The 15,863-nt window shown below is 36.3% G+C and overlaps 1 protein-coding gene across 4 annotated transcripts in view; it reads right to left on the bottom strand.

Moving 5' to 3' along the window:
- The window catches only part of CTNNA2 (catenin alpha 2), a 453,719-nt gene that overhangs the window by 411,666 nt on the left and 26,190 nt on the right, over nucleotides 1–15,863 (bottom strand). The window contains exon 1 of one of the 4 annotated variants that reach the window (XM_052682454.1): nucleotides 7,939–7,947. The exons of the other annotated variants lie outside the window; for them this stretch is intronic. The gene's annotated coding sequence lies outside the window, so the exon portion shown is untranslated. Of the gene's footprint in view, nucleotides 1–7,938; nucleotides 7,948–15,863 lie in introns of those variants that run through there. 4 annotated transcript variants of the gene reach the window in all.

Raw genomic sequence — 15,863 nt, 5'->3', positions numbered from 1 at the left:
ACTGCCCCATGTTCTACCGTAACCAAAAAGAGTCTTCTCCCATTAACTCAACTCCTGTACTCTAGGTATTTATAAACAGTAATGAGATCCCCTCTCAGCCTTGTCTTCTCCAAACTGAAGAGTCCCAGGTCTCTAAACCTTTCCTTAGTCATCCTCCATTGGACTCTTCCTTGGAGATCCTTGTCTTTTTTTGAACTGGGAGCCCAGAACTGGATAAGGTACTCCAGTCATAGCCTACCCCACAGCAAAGTAAAGGAGGATTACGCTCTTTCTAATACATTCCAGGATACCATTGGCCTTCTTGGCCACAAGGGCACACTGCTGACTCAGCCAACCTGTTGGCCACAAAGACACCCAGGTCCTTCTCTAGAGAGCTCCTTTCTAGCAGGTCAGCCCCCAAACTACAGCCAGGGGCACGCAGTTATCCCTGGTGCAGGACTCTACAACTGCTCTTGTTGAACCTCATCAAGTTCCTTCCTGCTCAATTCTCAGACTGTCCAAGTTTCGCTGAATGTCAGCACAGCCTTTTGGTGTGTCAGCTGCTCCTCCCAGCTTTGTAACACTGAAGATGATACAGTCATTTGAAGAAATATAGGTTTCCTGATTTTAACCTAGGATCTAATTTGGTCATCGTTCATACCACCTACTAGGTCATCAAAACTACAGAATTTGAATTTGTCTTCAGTTCAAATACTGTAATCGAAGGGCATGATGATGATGATGCTCGACATAAAAAATTATTTCAACTCAATGCAATACAAAAACTGGAAACTGACTGACCTGGATTGAATTTCCAAATAAGGTTGAATGGCATTTCCAATTTCACTGAAGTAAAGTAAGACGTATTGGGTTACTTTCTGTAACTCAAATTACTGAATTCTACTGTTTAAAATGAAATCACCATCTACTGAAATCATTTAGCTTCTTACTCCTCCCTGAGTGTGTAAAACAGAAAAATAGAAATCACATTTCTGAAAAGAACCTGGTTGAAGGATAAAGGAAAAAAACAAACTTTTATTCCTTTATGTAAATGTAAGAAAGTATTATCGAACCATTATGGCATGATCTACATTGTAGTCCAGCAGAATGGGAACTGTGCCTAGTCCCTATGCTGTTTAGTTACATTAACATATGGCTGCAACGTGCTCAGTCATGCCATATGCTAATACTACTACAATCAACATGTCTGATGAATATATTCACCCAACCTACGGCATTTTCTGCCATTTCAGTCCTAAAGTGCATTAACCCATCCCATCTGGAAGATGAGCAGTGCTATCTGTCAGTTGGTTGATCACATCTTGCCTCTTGACTATCATCTGGAAATGCGCTCTGTCTTACAGTTCTGTCACAGCTCTGCATGAAACAGCATGAATCTACAGAGAGTAACTGAAAATGCTATATTTCAGATAGACATATTACCTTAATAGTTTCATCTTGACTGAAAATAAAATTTAAAAAAGCACTTACAATTGACTGATGATTCCATCAGCCATGATGGAATCCAATGGGCATAGAAAAAATATACCTGCCTTCAGGCTGGTGCCATAGCTTGATGTTCCCCACCTTTTGTATTCCTTGGGTATTGATTTTGTAGGTATTCAGATAGCTTATATGTAACAAAAAGCCCAAAAAAGGAAAAAGAATGCAAGTAAAATATACTCAAATTCTCTAATGAGAAATGAAAAGCAGTTAAAATATGCAACCAACTCCAAAAAGGCTAAATGGAAAGCCACACTGATTTCTGACATTTTCATGAAAGATCCTGGGATGGAAGAGAGCTAAGCTTCATAAAATAATAATAAGAACAAACCACGATTTTATATAGATGGATATGAAATATTCATATATTCAAAATTATCATATATATTCATACATATTCACGTGTCTATATTTGTATATAGGACTCTACTGCAACAACTTCAGGTTTACCTTCTGCTGTATAACTCCTGGAGTAATTACTGAATTTTTCTGGTACTGAAGCAAATAGCATCAATTTTTTTCCAACGTTCTCTGCCATTTTTGTCTCCACCTGTCTCTTTTGTTAACTACAGACATTTAAAGCCTCAGGTATCAAGGAGATAGCAAGATTTCAGATGGAAAGAAATTCAGTATTTCTCACGGATGCACAGGTGCTTAGCCAAAATGTTATAAAGGGCATCCAGTATGTAACACAAAAGAAGCAATCACACGAATAAGGACCACACAGAAGAAAATCCGGTATCCAGCAACAAAGAGCAGCAAAGTATCATCTTCCACACCAGGCTGCACAAGCCACTACAAATTCTAAAGCAAGTATGCTAACAGGTCTATTTTGCACTAGAAGAGAAAAGATATAATATTGGGCTTGTAAAATCATGTTTTCATTTATATAATCTTGGAACAAGGCCAGATCTGACTGCATACATTCTGTTTGACCTTTCAGGAACACTTATTTCACTGCAGAACCTCCACACTAATGCACAAGATTGAATTTTACCAATAATACCACTGCCAGATACCCCTCCTAGTTGTCTAGTAGTTATTTATAAACCCTCCACGGATTGCCACTAGTGAAGTATTCACATTACAGATTAAACCAATGATCTTGGCTGTTTAAAGACAAGACCGTAGTGATGAAGTTTACTGAGACATTTTAATGAACAAAGTATCTTGTGTTAATAGCAGAGATTACTCGCTAAAAAGTAACTACAATTTCCTGTGGCTTAAATCCCAGAGCCCAAACTCTTCAGCCAAGAACAGAAGCCTACTCCACTGACAGAAGGTGGCTGCAACTAAGGCACAATGAAGACAAACTACCTGCAGATAGAAGTCAGATAATTCCTGCATTCTTGATATGTGCTCCACCAGGTGCATCTCTCATTCTCATCCCTCATTCTCACAGAATGGCTTAGTTTGGAGGGAACCTTCCAGGAACAAAGCTTCCAGGAACCTTCCAACTCAGTACCGTGGGCAGGGTTGTCACCCACCAGATCAGGCTGCCCAGGACTATCCAGCTTGGCCCTGAACACCTTCAGGGATGAGGCATTTAAAACTTTTCTAGGCAGCCTGTGTTTGTTCCTCACCATCCCCTGAGTGAAAAGTTCCTAACATCAAATCTAAACTTCGTCATTTAGATTAAAACCATTCTCCTTTGTCCTATCTCTATTGGACCTCATTAAAAATAAGTCTCCCTCATGTTTATGAACTCCCTGTAAGTACAGAAAGGCTGCAATAAGGTTTCTCTTTTCTTCTCCAAGCTGAAGAACCACAGCTCTACCAACCTTTCTTCATAGGAGAGGTGCTCCAGCCTTGGAGGCCTTCTAAAAGCAATCTCTTGCACACAGATATGCATGTTTGTATATGCTCAATATTTAGAGTGTGTAAGCAATACAGAACTGGATTAGAAGCTACAAAATTTAGTTTCAAATTCATCCTCAGCTTATGTCTTTTCTATAGTGTCACGATGTCCCTTAATCTGCATTATTCTCTTGCCTAGCAATAAACAAATGTGGGATTTGCTCCTGTTCAAAGTGCTGAAAAAAATAATTGTATGAGAAAGAGCTGTCAAATGTTATGACAGCAGAACAACACGAGGTATATCTGTAGTGTATTATACAAGAAAACATTACGTATGACATTCAGGAAGAAATGGAAGCGTACTTGAAGAAAGTGGACGTGCTACTTGCTTGAAGCTACCAGCATCGCATTCACCTAGAAGCTAAAGGAGTTACAGCCACCTCGAATGATATTTCTGATTTTCTTAACATCTAGAACTTTGTATCACTTCACTTCTCTAATATTTACTGTTGTTTACTTAAAAATCAAATCACGTGGCAAATATTTTGTGGCAAATATTTTCTTGATAAGTCAGGAAAGTCAGTATAAAACTAACAGAAATTTGGAAGCTCTATTTATTCTGAGATGCTCTTATTCTACTCCATTTACTATACTTGTCTTTTTAATAAATGACCAATTTACTCACAATAATACAAACAATACCTACAATTTATTAAGCTTTCAAGTCATGCCATTTACCAGCACCTCAGTAGAACCATGAAATATCTTAGAAAAAAATCAAATTAAAAAAAAAAAAGACTACTTGCATAGTATAGGAGTTTCAAAGACTAACCAGATTAATTTCATCATGAATCTAATGACAAACTTAAGACTCAGGTCTCAAATTATACTTGATCGCTACTGAAAGAACTTTGGGTTTATTTTTTGAGAATATACTTGCTGGTGCTGCACTCAATCCACCACATTTAAGGTATAATTACAATCCTGACTTGTACACATTAAGATAGCATTCATTGCCAATTTGGCAGTTCAAAAGTATGTGTCAGATACAAATGAATCTTAGAGATGTAATTTTTTTTCCCCTTACAGGCTACAATAGAGGCTCCAATCCTGTTTTATTGAATCCATCAGCTATTTTCTCTATTGGCTGCAATAGAGAAAAGATTAAAGTTCCTATTTTGTAAGATTGATGATGACTATGTGGCACCTAAAGCACAGAAAATACAGAATTGAGATTCCCTTCTTAGTCCTTTTGAACATGATCTTTTGGGAAGCAAGTTCCCCATTTCCTTTATATTGCATGCACATCTTGTTCCTTTATTAACAACCTTTGGAGAATATTTTTAAACGAATTGTACCAATTTTTCTTCTCCTAAAAACATTTCTAAAAATACCCTCTCGCAAAAGTTCAGTTTTGAAGATACGTTACCTTCTGATAATAGTTTTTTGTTATCGTTGTATCTTATTTGAAGTATACGCTGACCTTCAGGTTATGTTCTTGATATATTAAGCAGAGAAATAGGACAACAGATTTTGATTTGCATCTGCCTGCTTTTACAATAGAAGTTTAATGGTATGCGACACACACAGCATAACTGAATTATGGATCTCATTTAATACCCCACAGTAAATAAGAAGAAATTCTTACTTAGTTACAGCATCAAGCCGATAAGAGCAATAATCATCATTAGAATGCAGTGTTAGTTCTTTGTTTACTAACTACTCTAGGAAGCTTATAAAGTTTTAAGATTCAATTCAGGGAAAGCAGATGAACTGTTTACAAAGAAATAATGCGATACTGAGAACACTCGACCTAGATCCATTCATTTTAAAAGCCAAGCATTTACTGAGCTTGAGGGGAGACCTGGACCTTGAAACCTACTCTTGAGTAGGGTCAACAGCATTTTTATTCTTCCTGTCTTTGAGCAGGCAGATATAAAAACATCAGATATAAAGCTAAAAACTAACATGGCTGTTTATTCTATTGTGGGCAGTCAATTTGTGAACAGAATACATAACACAAAAAGAGAACAGGACCATTCTATGTGGTCTAGATTTCTGAACACTCCCAACTAAAAGGTTTATTTTTATTTTTCAAACTTTCTCAGCACTTTTTTTTTCTGTTCTTTAAAAGCATAATCGAGTGTATAACAACAACAACAACAAAAACCCACAAAACAGAATTTCCATAGCAACTATTTCAAAGAATACAGCTCAGCAACTCAGAACAAAAACAACTTACGTACTTTGAACCAAAGTCTTTATTTCTGGGGATAGATTTCTTTATCAGTGTTTAAGTGGAAGCGGTACATTGGCTGTGAAGAATTTCACACTAACACATTACTAAAACATTAAAATTTTTCCAAAAGAATTTCACATGACCCACCAAGAAAGTGAGATTAAATTTCAAAAACACAAATCGGATTCTGAAATTCTGAAGTTACTGTAGAGACATTTCAGCTGATCTTCAATGAACTGCTTTAATATTTGAAATATATATATATATTTTAATCTCACTACATACATTTTTTTTAAACTTAATTACACAAGGATTTTCCTCAGCACGAAAAAATTAGAGAAGCAAATCCTCTGATTATAAAGCTGAAATCCATACGTTGCCTGGCTGCGTGTAAAGTTGCTTTGGGCTTTTTTGTTTGTTTTTTAAATTTTCCTCATTAAGAGGGTTTTCTTTAAAGGTTTGCAGTAGATTATTCTTCGTACATCTTTTTGTGATTGATATATCACCATTCAAGTCTCTCCTGGCTACCCATTGTAACTAGCGATGTACATCCTATAGAATCATTCTTTTAGCTAATTAAATATAAAGAACTATTTAAGTGTGAACCTCAACCATCACTGTGCAGGTTCTGACTGCTCTATGACAGCATCGTCCGAGTCTCAAAACAGAGAATTTTTAGGCTTATAATGATAGAGTTAACAAAATGGATGCTACTCTTATAAGAAGCTTTTTAAAGTGAGAATATCTACTTCAGACATAACTCAATGCATTCTTCTCTATTACAAAATATATTTATATCAGCTTTCTTGACATAAACATGATGGCCCTTGTTAGGAAAAAATACCTATCCAACAAAAGTACAAAACACTGCACTTTTCTACCTTTTTGTTCCCCAACTTAGAAACATTCCAATAATTTTACTCCACACAAAAATTCTCGTTCAGCTGCTAAACTGTATTGGAGATCTAAAACAGAAAGCTGTTGCCACTTGCCGTCTAATTTTCCGTTTGTTTTACACAACATGCATGTTGTCAAACACTATTATTAATTAAGTCTCAAGTCATTCTCTGTTGCAATAGATAACTTTTTGGAGGGACTCCATGATGGGAGGCAAGGTTTTAAATTGCCTTGGCAATAACCTCAAACAGCCTCCCACCAATGAGCCACACTGAGCAGAACGCCATTTTAAATAGCTGAATGGAAAGAATAAAGGTAAGTTTGTCTGAAACCCACTTTTTCCTCAAGGCTTTTAGACTTGATTCCTGACTAAAGCACTGCACACCAGGATTCAGACTGGCAGTTCTCTCCTATTGCAAGCCATTCAAACAGGACAGTTGGTCACTCTCTTTATTTAGAGACATAAACAGAAGTCAGTGCCTGATATCATCACCATACTCAAGCTAACATGACTTGAAGCAGACTGAGAGAAAGCTGCCTTTGACACCTTCCATACCCAATGTCCTTAAAAAAGCATCACAAGCAGCAGAACACAGCTTACTTCCCTTCCAGTTTGTCCTTGCAGTACTAGCATCCTCAAGTTCTCCCTTTACAACTAAATTCCATGAAAAAGTAAAAATAAAAATACAAAATTCTGATGAGAATTTTTTTAGAAGACAGCTAAAGTATGTAAAAATTAAGTGACTGAGTGACTCAATGTTCATACAAGCAGTCTTGAGAAATTTCTGGTTTCAAGACACTAAAGAACAGTACCATTATTTATTTACACTACCATCATTAATAAATGATCATATCGAAATAGAAATAGAGCATCTAATGTGACAGCAATGACTGAAGAAACAGTTACTGTTGAAAGTGAAATCTTTAATCAAAACGAAAACGGAGGTGTTCTGATAACTGAATGACCACAGACACAATTAGCTGTTTGATCAAAAGCACACAAGTTTGTTTACAGTTTCATAAATTTTTCTTAATCATATTTAACTTTAAAAAAGTGCAGGTCAGCATAGAGAAATGACTACATTTAGGCAGAGGCTGTGATATTTGTTAGGAAATCATTAAAATGAAATGCATTAAACGCGTAACAGAAGTAACATATTTATTTGAGAAGTTGCATCTATTTGAAGTCATTATTTAAAAAAAAAAAAAAAAAAAAAAAAAAAAGGAAATCATCAAGGGAAGGAACTATGAAAGCTTTACAACCAGGGAACTCAAGAAGATGCTCCAAGGTGTTCATCTCCTGCTTTCACCACTGATTTCAAAGATAAACAAACAGAACCAAGACATCCAAATTTAACCCAAGGTAATAAAGCTCAAAGACTTTGATCTGTTAATTATCCCTGCTCAAGTGTGTAATGGAAAGCACAGCAATGGCAGCATAGTAATAAGGTCTTAGGTTGCAGTAAGTGAGGACATGCCCAGATGTGGTAGCTATAGACACAGAAACAAAGGAAAAAATCTACTTAGCCTTGAAAAGCCTCAGGTACACAGGCATCTCCAGCAAGATATCCCTGCTTCCACTGCCAACAGTTAAATGAGGTCTGGGAAGGGGTGGATCCTGGTGGATCCTGGCCCCACCCCTTACAGTCACTCAGGTGCTTTGCTTGCACCTGAGCGCCCCTGGGTTGGCCCTGCCGTCCCAACAGGTGCTCAATCACTGGTTCAAGCTGTGACTTAGCACTGCCACTATAAAGTGCCTACAAATAACTTTGGCATAAAGAAAAAAAGCAAAAGGTAAAAGAGAATGTGAAAAGGATAAGTATTGAAAACACAACTTATGTTCACTTAAAATCACATCAACCTCAAAAAGCATCAGTTATAGGAATATAATTTCACAGCGAAACCTTCCATAAACTGGGTATAGTTGGATCACCAGCAGAAACACTCAGGCCTTCACAAAAATCAACAATTGAAGTGACAAAGGCCAAAAAACTTATTTATTTTAAATATTTAAACAAAGGATCAGTTGACTAATCCAGAGAGTGAGAGGTCTTAAAAATAAAACAAAAAGTAAATAAGCTACTCAATGAAAGAGGAAGTAATGACATTTCCTACATCACCTCCTAAACTTCTGCAAAGTGTGAATGTCATGCATATGTGGGCAAAAATCTTTCCTACAACTCAGATGTTTATTGATTTTTCTTTATATTTATGTATTTAATCCTTATGTTTATTGGTATCAATTCATCGAGGAGGGCAGGAGAGGAGGAAGAAGAACCAAAGAAATCTTTTTTAGTCTCATCCAAAAAATGCTTTTAAAATGTGCTGTTCTGAGTTTCTCTGAGTAAGATTCTAATCAATGGATACTTTTCCCTCCTGTGGGCATTTATGTGGCTCAGCTGCTTCACAACCCATGCAAATACATTGAGGATTATCTGAATTATACATTTTCAGATGTGATTCTACATCTTTGATTTTGAAATCTCATTGTTTCAGTGAGAAGCACTTTAGCAAAAAGGAATAGAAGGAAGTGAGCAGCTGGGTCCAGCTCAGAAGGCAGCTTATGGCTCAGAATTTGCAGATAAGAGCAGAAAAACATTTTTCCACTGATACACAACACATTCTCCTCTTACCACGCCAAACTACAATGTCACTATATGTATTCATTTTCTTGACACATGGATTTTACATTCAATGTATTTTGGGAGAAAACAGGGTTTTTTTTCCATATTCTGCATTGGAAGAAGTGCTTATAGTCCTAAGGGCAGCTACAGAAGGAAAAATACATAAAAACTTCTCAAAGACAACTGAAATATGACTGCTGTGGTTCTACTCCTTTTATGCAAAGACAGACATATACAGCAAGAATATCTTCCTATAGGGAAGTTCCACACTGCAACTTTGTTTGCCCCCCCATACATTTCTCAGTGTTCCACAGTGAAAGACTTAATATTCCTAAAATACTGTTATAAAATAGTATATAAAAAAGTATTTATTAGCATGCTATCCCTATTCCATTGAGCCTCCAAAGTAAAAGAAGAAAGATGCTCTGTCACTTGGTGACCTTCACACGTATCACATACCATGAATTATTAAAATCAGCATAGATCTCATCCATTTGAGCAAATTAACAAGATTCTGTTGTATTTTGAAACTGAAGCCACATCAGAGATGTTGTTGTTATCAGTGTGCGCTGACAGTTTTTAATCACATAGCATTCAGAACTTCTGATCAATACAATGGACTTCTAGCTCGCTCACAAAGATGAAAACTAATGAGCAAAACTAATTTAAAATTGCGAGTTCATCTGGTTATAATGAAAATAAGCATGAAAGACTTCTTTTTTTCTTTTTTTCCCCCAATGGTACATTCTTTTACTTTCAGATAACTTTACACTATCTTTTTAAGAGTTACCTAGAGGAAGCAAGAGAATAATTAGTTCTAAAAATTCAATCAACAGCAGCTAAGTGAAAGAAACCTGTCAGATCAGTGATATGAAAAGATGGAAGAAAAAGAAGTAGATACAGAAGAATAATTTATTGAAAAAATCTTGTCCTAGGTTTCCTAATGTTTTTTTTTTCAGGAATACTTTTAAAAATCATATTTTTAATATGACTCTTTTCAGCAGTGTGTGGAGACAGGACAAGGGGAAACAGCCAGAAACTGCAGCATAGGAAGTTCCACACAAATGTGCACAAGAACTTCTTTATGGTGAGGATGACGGAGCACTGGAACAGGCTGCCCAGGGAGGTTGTGGAGTCTCCTTCTCTGGAGATGTTCAAGACCCACCTGGACTCATACTTGTGCGACCTGGTGTAGGGAACCTGCTTTGGCAGGGGGGTTGGACTTGATGATCTCTGGAGGTCCCTTCCAATCCCTACGATTCTGTGATTTTGTTTTATTTTGCCATAAATAAAACATTAAATTTAAGCCAAACATCATTATACTTGCTGGCATCCAAACAAAAGAGCCTGACAGGTAGACTGGCTGCTCTATATTCTTCGCAGGAGTTATGAGGTCAGAATATTTTCTGATGGCTACTTAGTGCTATGCAAATTGTCTACATTACAGTTGGTTTTATGTTTCTGTTCCAGAAGCAGGAAAAAAAAAAAAAAAAAAAAGCAGGTTTTTTTTCTGTGTCTGGAGAAGAAACATAAAACTGGGAAAAAAGAAACCATAATAATTGAGACATATTTTGAAAGTGATAATATCTTACTAATACACATTAGCCTTAATTAGAGGGCTTATAGTGAAACTTCAGACTGTTACCTTGCTGTCAATCTAGCCAAAACCAAAGTTCTGTTGTTTGTCCAAATCACAGAATGACCTGAGTTGAAAAGGACCACAATGATCATTTAGTTTCAAACTCCCTGCTATGTGCAGGTCACCAACCAGCAGCCCAGGCTGCCCAGAGCCACATCCAGCCTGGCCTTGAATGCCTGCAGGGATGGGGCATCCACAGCTTCCTTGGGCAACCTGTTCCAGTGCTTCACCACCCTCGGTGTGAAAAACCTCCTCCTAATATCCAACCTAAACCTCCTATGTCTCAGTTTAAGACCATTTCCCCGTGTCCTATCACCAACCTCCCTCATAAACAGCCGTTCCCTCTCCTGTTTATACGCTCCCTTCAAGTACTGGAAGGCCACAATGAGTTCTCCCCGGAGCCTTTTTCATTCAAAGTTCAGAAACTAACATGTACTTGAAATTGCAGGAAAGCTCTGTTCCTTCCATCCATTTGGACAATTAAAAAATTAATAACACCATTTCTAAAATAGAAAAGACACACAAAAATACATTTCTAACTACAGACAACATTTCTTATACTGATTTGAAAAGAAGAATGCTATATATACCCTGCACGTACATTTTATTAAAATAAAAACATTTTAAATGCCAATTTTCTGCATTTTAATTAAATTTTTAAATATGAATATGAGGTAGATTCCTGTTTTGTTTATTTTTATTAGGAATTTAAGTGACAGACTGTATTTAAATGTAAATCAATCAGTTTTAAAGGTCACTGATCAAGACGAATCGTCTGCCTCCTAGAAAAGTGACTGGAGAGGGGAGAAAAAAAATTGAATAAACATCAATTTATTTTTTCTTTAACGACAATTCTTTCACATAAATCAGAAAGATGCTGAGGAAGCTGCACAACAGGGAATATTTGGTGCCTTTCCAACTGAGACTTCTGCTAGAAAGTGAAATAGTCTTTTAGAAAGAGCACTTGTGATTAGAACAGCCACACATACTTGATGATGTTGTTTAAAGGAAAAAAAATAATGTATTGTCAAGAAAATGATCCATGTAACTTGACAGATCGTTTCCCACTCTAATTGTTAGTACTGACTCAAAAAGCAGCAATAAGATACCAGAAAAGAAATTATCTCCTTTCAAGTCGAAATTGTGTCTGCTAGCAGAGCATACTTACATTTTAGAAATTCACTTGTAGCAGTCCTATACCATTTTAAAATGTCTAATAATTAGAATACAAATTTTGAACAACAAAGACAACAATTTTTCTTCAATCGTAAGAGTATTATTAATTTAAACACAGTAAAGTAAAAATGTTTCATCTACCATAGATACAGAAATAAATACGTATAGATAGGAATATATATAGCTAAATAATAGTGATACTACATCAATTTTCAGAGAGTAAGAGTAATTAAATACCAAAGAATATTCCTCCTAAATGAAACTTTGAGATTTTAAAGAACAAGAATTGTATTCATGATTTATTCTATTTCCAAATGTTATTCTGCTATCCAGACTGGTGCTTAGGCTGTTCTCCACCATCACCTTCACAGAAACTGAGATGTTTCACACCACTATAAATGTAATTTTAAAGCAGTTATGTGAAGTCAAATATGGTATTGAGATTTAAATAAGCTTAAATGCAACAGAACTGCTTACAAAAAATATTTAAGACAGAAGTGAGCAATAAATTCAACAAATTGTTGAAAGCATCTTTCTAATATACAGTTCCTTCTATATAGGTACTATATTTATCATATTTTGGAAGGTGAAAGTAAAATACCTCACTGCAGGCCCTTGATTTCTGATCCTTATAAACCTGAGAATTTGGCCATTGAAATGCCATTAACTCTTTGTCTCAAGTGGATTGGGTTGGTTTAAATTGTTGCTTTAGAGAGTAAGGAAACAGGTTTTAACAAGAATAATTCAGTGAATTCGTAAGAGCCCCAGAGAAGGTAAAAAGAGGTCTAGGAATCCAGGTTTCAAAAATAACAGATTCCATAACTCCAAAAGTTGATGCAGAAAAATCCACATTTCATGAGATGCTGAGAATGGGAAAGATTTCCTTTGGACAGATTTTTGACAAACCAGTAGGTTTAGTTAGCGTGAGTTTGAGGGGGTAAAACTAAATAAGTTCTGTTCAAGAACAAATTCTCAGAACCTTCCTCTTGCAGTAAATCTCAGATCTTAAAAATGAGCTCCACATGTGCTGCAAATGCAACCTTTAACTTTCCTTCAAAAGAAAGACTGAGCTAGTGGGAGACCATGGGAATTGATTTAAGCTCTTCCACTTAATGGAATAAGGACATTAAGCTTGGTGTTTAAAACTAACCTAAGAGTACAATTGATTCTCCGAATTCTCTCCCTTATTTCCTATTCCTCACTACTTAGTACAACTAGTTTCAAAGTTACTTTCCTAACAAAGCAGAAGTTATAAACCCATAAAAAGACATGTTTCAAAAAAGAATGCATTTCTAGAGCACGTTTCTCGTTGGTGCCAGGCTTCAACCCACCACATGTAACTCTAGCATGCAACAACCACTTACCAGTGACATAAGCCACGGAAATTCTTCTTGCTAAGTCTAGGGAGGACAGCATAGCAGAGGATAATAACTTAAAAAGCTGCTATTTCCACTTTTTTTCTGACCTGAAAAGGTCTAACTCTGTACAAAGGTTGTTAACACTGCTGGCACTGCTCACCTGCATAACAACAAAAACCAATTCATTTGCACAATTTTCTTTTTCTTTTCTATTTTATAATATCCAAGACACTGGATTATTTTTTTAAGCTATTTTAAAATAGTTCCACAGCAAATTCAGACACTGAGAAGTTGCTGTACTGATACGAATTCCAAGATTTCTATTTCCAAAACTCTGGGTTGCATACAGAAATAATCAGAACTAAAGGAGTGATGACTAATTAATTTCTCTTCAATGAAAATCATTAAAGATCTACAAAATACATATTCTATTAAACTACTGATTTCTTCAATGAACAAATCATGTGAAGAAGGAAAACGGTCAGCAGAAAAAACAGGTTAAAACATCTTAGAGGAAATTAAGACATTTTGTGTCAATACTGATAATTACATGTGCAATGAAGCTGTCAAAAGTATCAAAAGTATAGAAAGAAAACTGGATTAAAGGGAACAAAATATTATCATTACTTAGAAAAGCTGGTTTTGGAAGATATACACTTTCTAAGTTTTTTATATTTTAGGGAGGAAATAATATTACTACTTAATTTTCTTAACTTTTTTTTTGAGAATGGGTGTCCTGACTCAAGTAGAACTGTCCCCAGTGAGTTGCTTCTCATTAAGCTTCTATACATCTCCAACGGGTTCTCTTCTAAACATTAGCCTGAGTATCCCAAAAAGGGAATCCAAAGACTGCAGCAGCAAAATGTGGGGACTCAGCTCTCTGCAGGTGAAACTGAACACTGCAACACCCACAGCAGTGATTCCCATTCTTTATTTTAACATTCCCCAGTCTGAATCAAACTGAATTGGTGGAAGAAGAGATGGGAGGACACTGCAGATAGAACTGAGCTACAGCTGATCTAATGGATTTACTAGTTTGAACTTATGCTTACAAATGGTTGTTGGATAGATCACTTCTCTGGTAGATATTACTCAGAATACCTGCTGGACAACACAAACTGCTGTTTAAAATACATACATGAAAGCCTAGTGTGGTTTTTCCAACAAGTTTCTTCAAATGTGAAGCCTGCAACTTCCCATCATTAGCAAGATTGCTACAACAGTCACGAAAGCAGCACCACTACCACTTAAATGCTGAGAAAGATTTATTATAACCAGAAAGAAGAAACATACTTTTGAATAAACTCGATACAATTATTTCCTGTACCTAATAACAGGCCCTGGATTTTCCTTCACCAGCAGATCTGATTATCCAGACAGGGAGCCAAGAAATCTCTTCCTGCCTGTTGTGCTGAATCCAGCGTTACCTCTGCAGGTCCCAGCTGGGATTTCTTAAGCACTTAATACTTCATGTCACATAAAGAATTTGACTGCACAGATAGGAAATCCAGCATTTAGGCAAATCAGTTCTCTTCAACAGAAGAAATATTTATGTTAGGTCTAAAATTCTTTTTTCTTTTTTTTTTTTTTTTTTTTAGACAGATTTTGACAACAGAGGCATTCTCAGGCCTCTTTAAGCTAACAATTAATTTAAATAATTTTAAAGGCTTTTTAAAAATTATTTTTAAGGTTTTCTAGTCTCTGAAAATATCTCAGATTTGTATTTGAACTATTTCACAAACAATACATAGAACATCCCAGACTGTCAATGTAATGGGGTTAATGTCAAATACTAGTTGAATATGCTCTACTTAATAATATTCTGTGCTGATCTAAAATTCAAAGTTCGTTAAAGTATTCACATGACAGAACAGAAGGCTGTTTGATGACCTCATTGAACCTTAAGTACCTAAAGGGAGCCTACAAACAGTAGGGGAGTCAACACTTTCCAAGGGTAGATAATGGCAAAACAAGGGGAAACAGTTTTAAGTTGAAGGAAAAAAGATTTAGGTTGGATATCAGGAGGAAGTTCTTTACTGTGTAAGAGTGGTGAGGTGCTGGAACAGCTTCCCAGAGAGGCTGTGGATGCCCCGTCCATCCCTGGAGGTGTTCAAAGCCAGATTGACGGGACCCTGGGCAGCCTGGGCTGCTATGAAATGTGGAGGTTGGTGGCCCTAACTGCAGCAGGGAGGTTGGAACTTGGTGATCCCTGAGGTCCCTTCTGACTCAAGTCACTCTGTGATGATAAGATGATGGTGATAAAAATATTAGGTATCTGATGACTCATACTTTTCCTCAGGTTTCTACTAACACTGTGAAGGCAGCAATACACCACAGCTCATCAGTATAAAAAGTAACTAATAGTTTCTATAACGTACATCTCCATACAGACTGGACTGGAGATGTACATTAACCTAAGCAGAAAGTTTGCTTAGTCTTGCAGGTAACAAAGCTATCAAGTAATTAATTTTTCACTTATTCAGTGCATCCTCTACATTAATTCAATAATTGACACACATTGCATGAAATATATCCTATACCAGACATAACATTTAAGAATATTTTCATGGCAAGTTTCCATGTGGAGTAACTGGCAACATTCCGGTTACCAGTATAAATAATCACTCAAAAGAATGCTTCACCTTTCTTTT

Source organism: Tympanuchus pallidicinctus, unplaced genomic scaffold, assembly GCF_026119805.1.
Source record: "Tympanuchus pallidicinctus isolate F22 unplaced genomic scaffold, pur_lepc_1.0 scaffold2, whole genome shotgun sequence".
NCBI classification, from domain to species: domain Eukaryota; kingdom Metazoa; phylum Chordata; class Aves; order Galliformes; family Phasianidae; genus Tympanuchus; species Tympanuchus pallidicinctus.
Note: the sequence above shows the minus strand (reverse complement) of the source record. Positions and strands in the feature narration are given on the sequence as shown.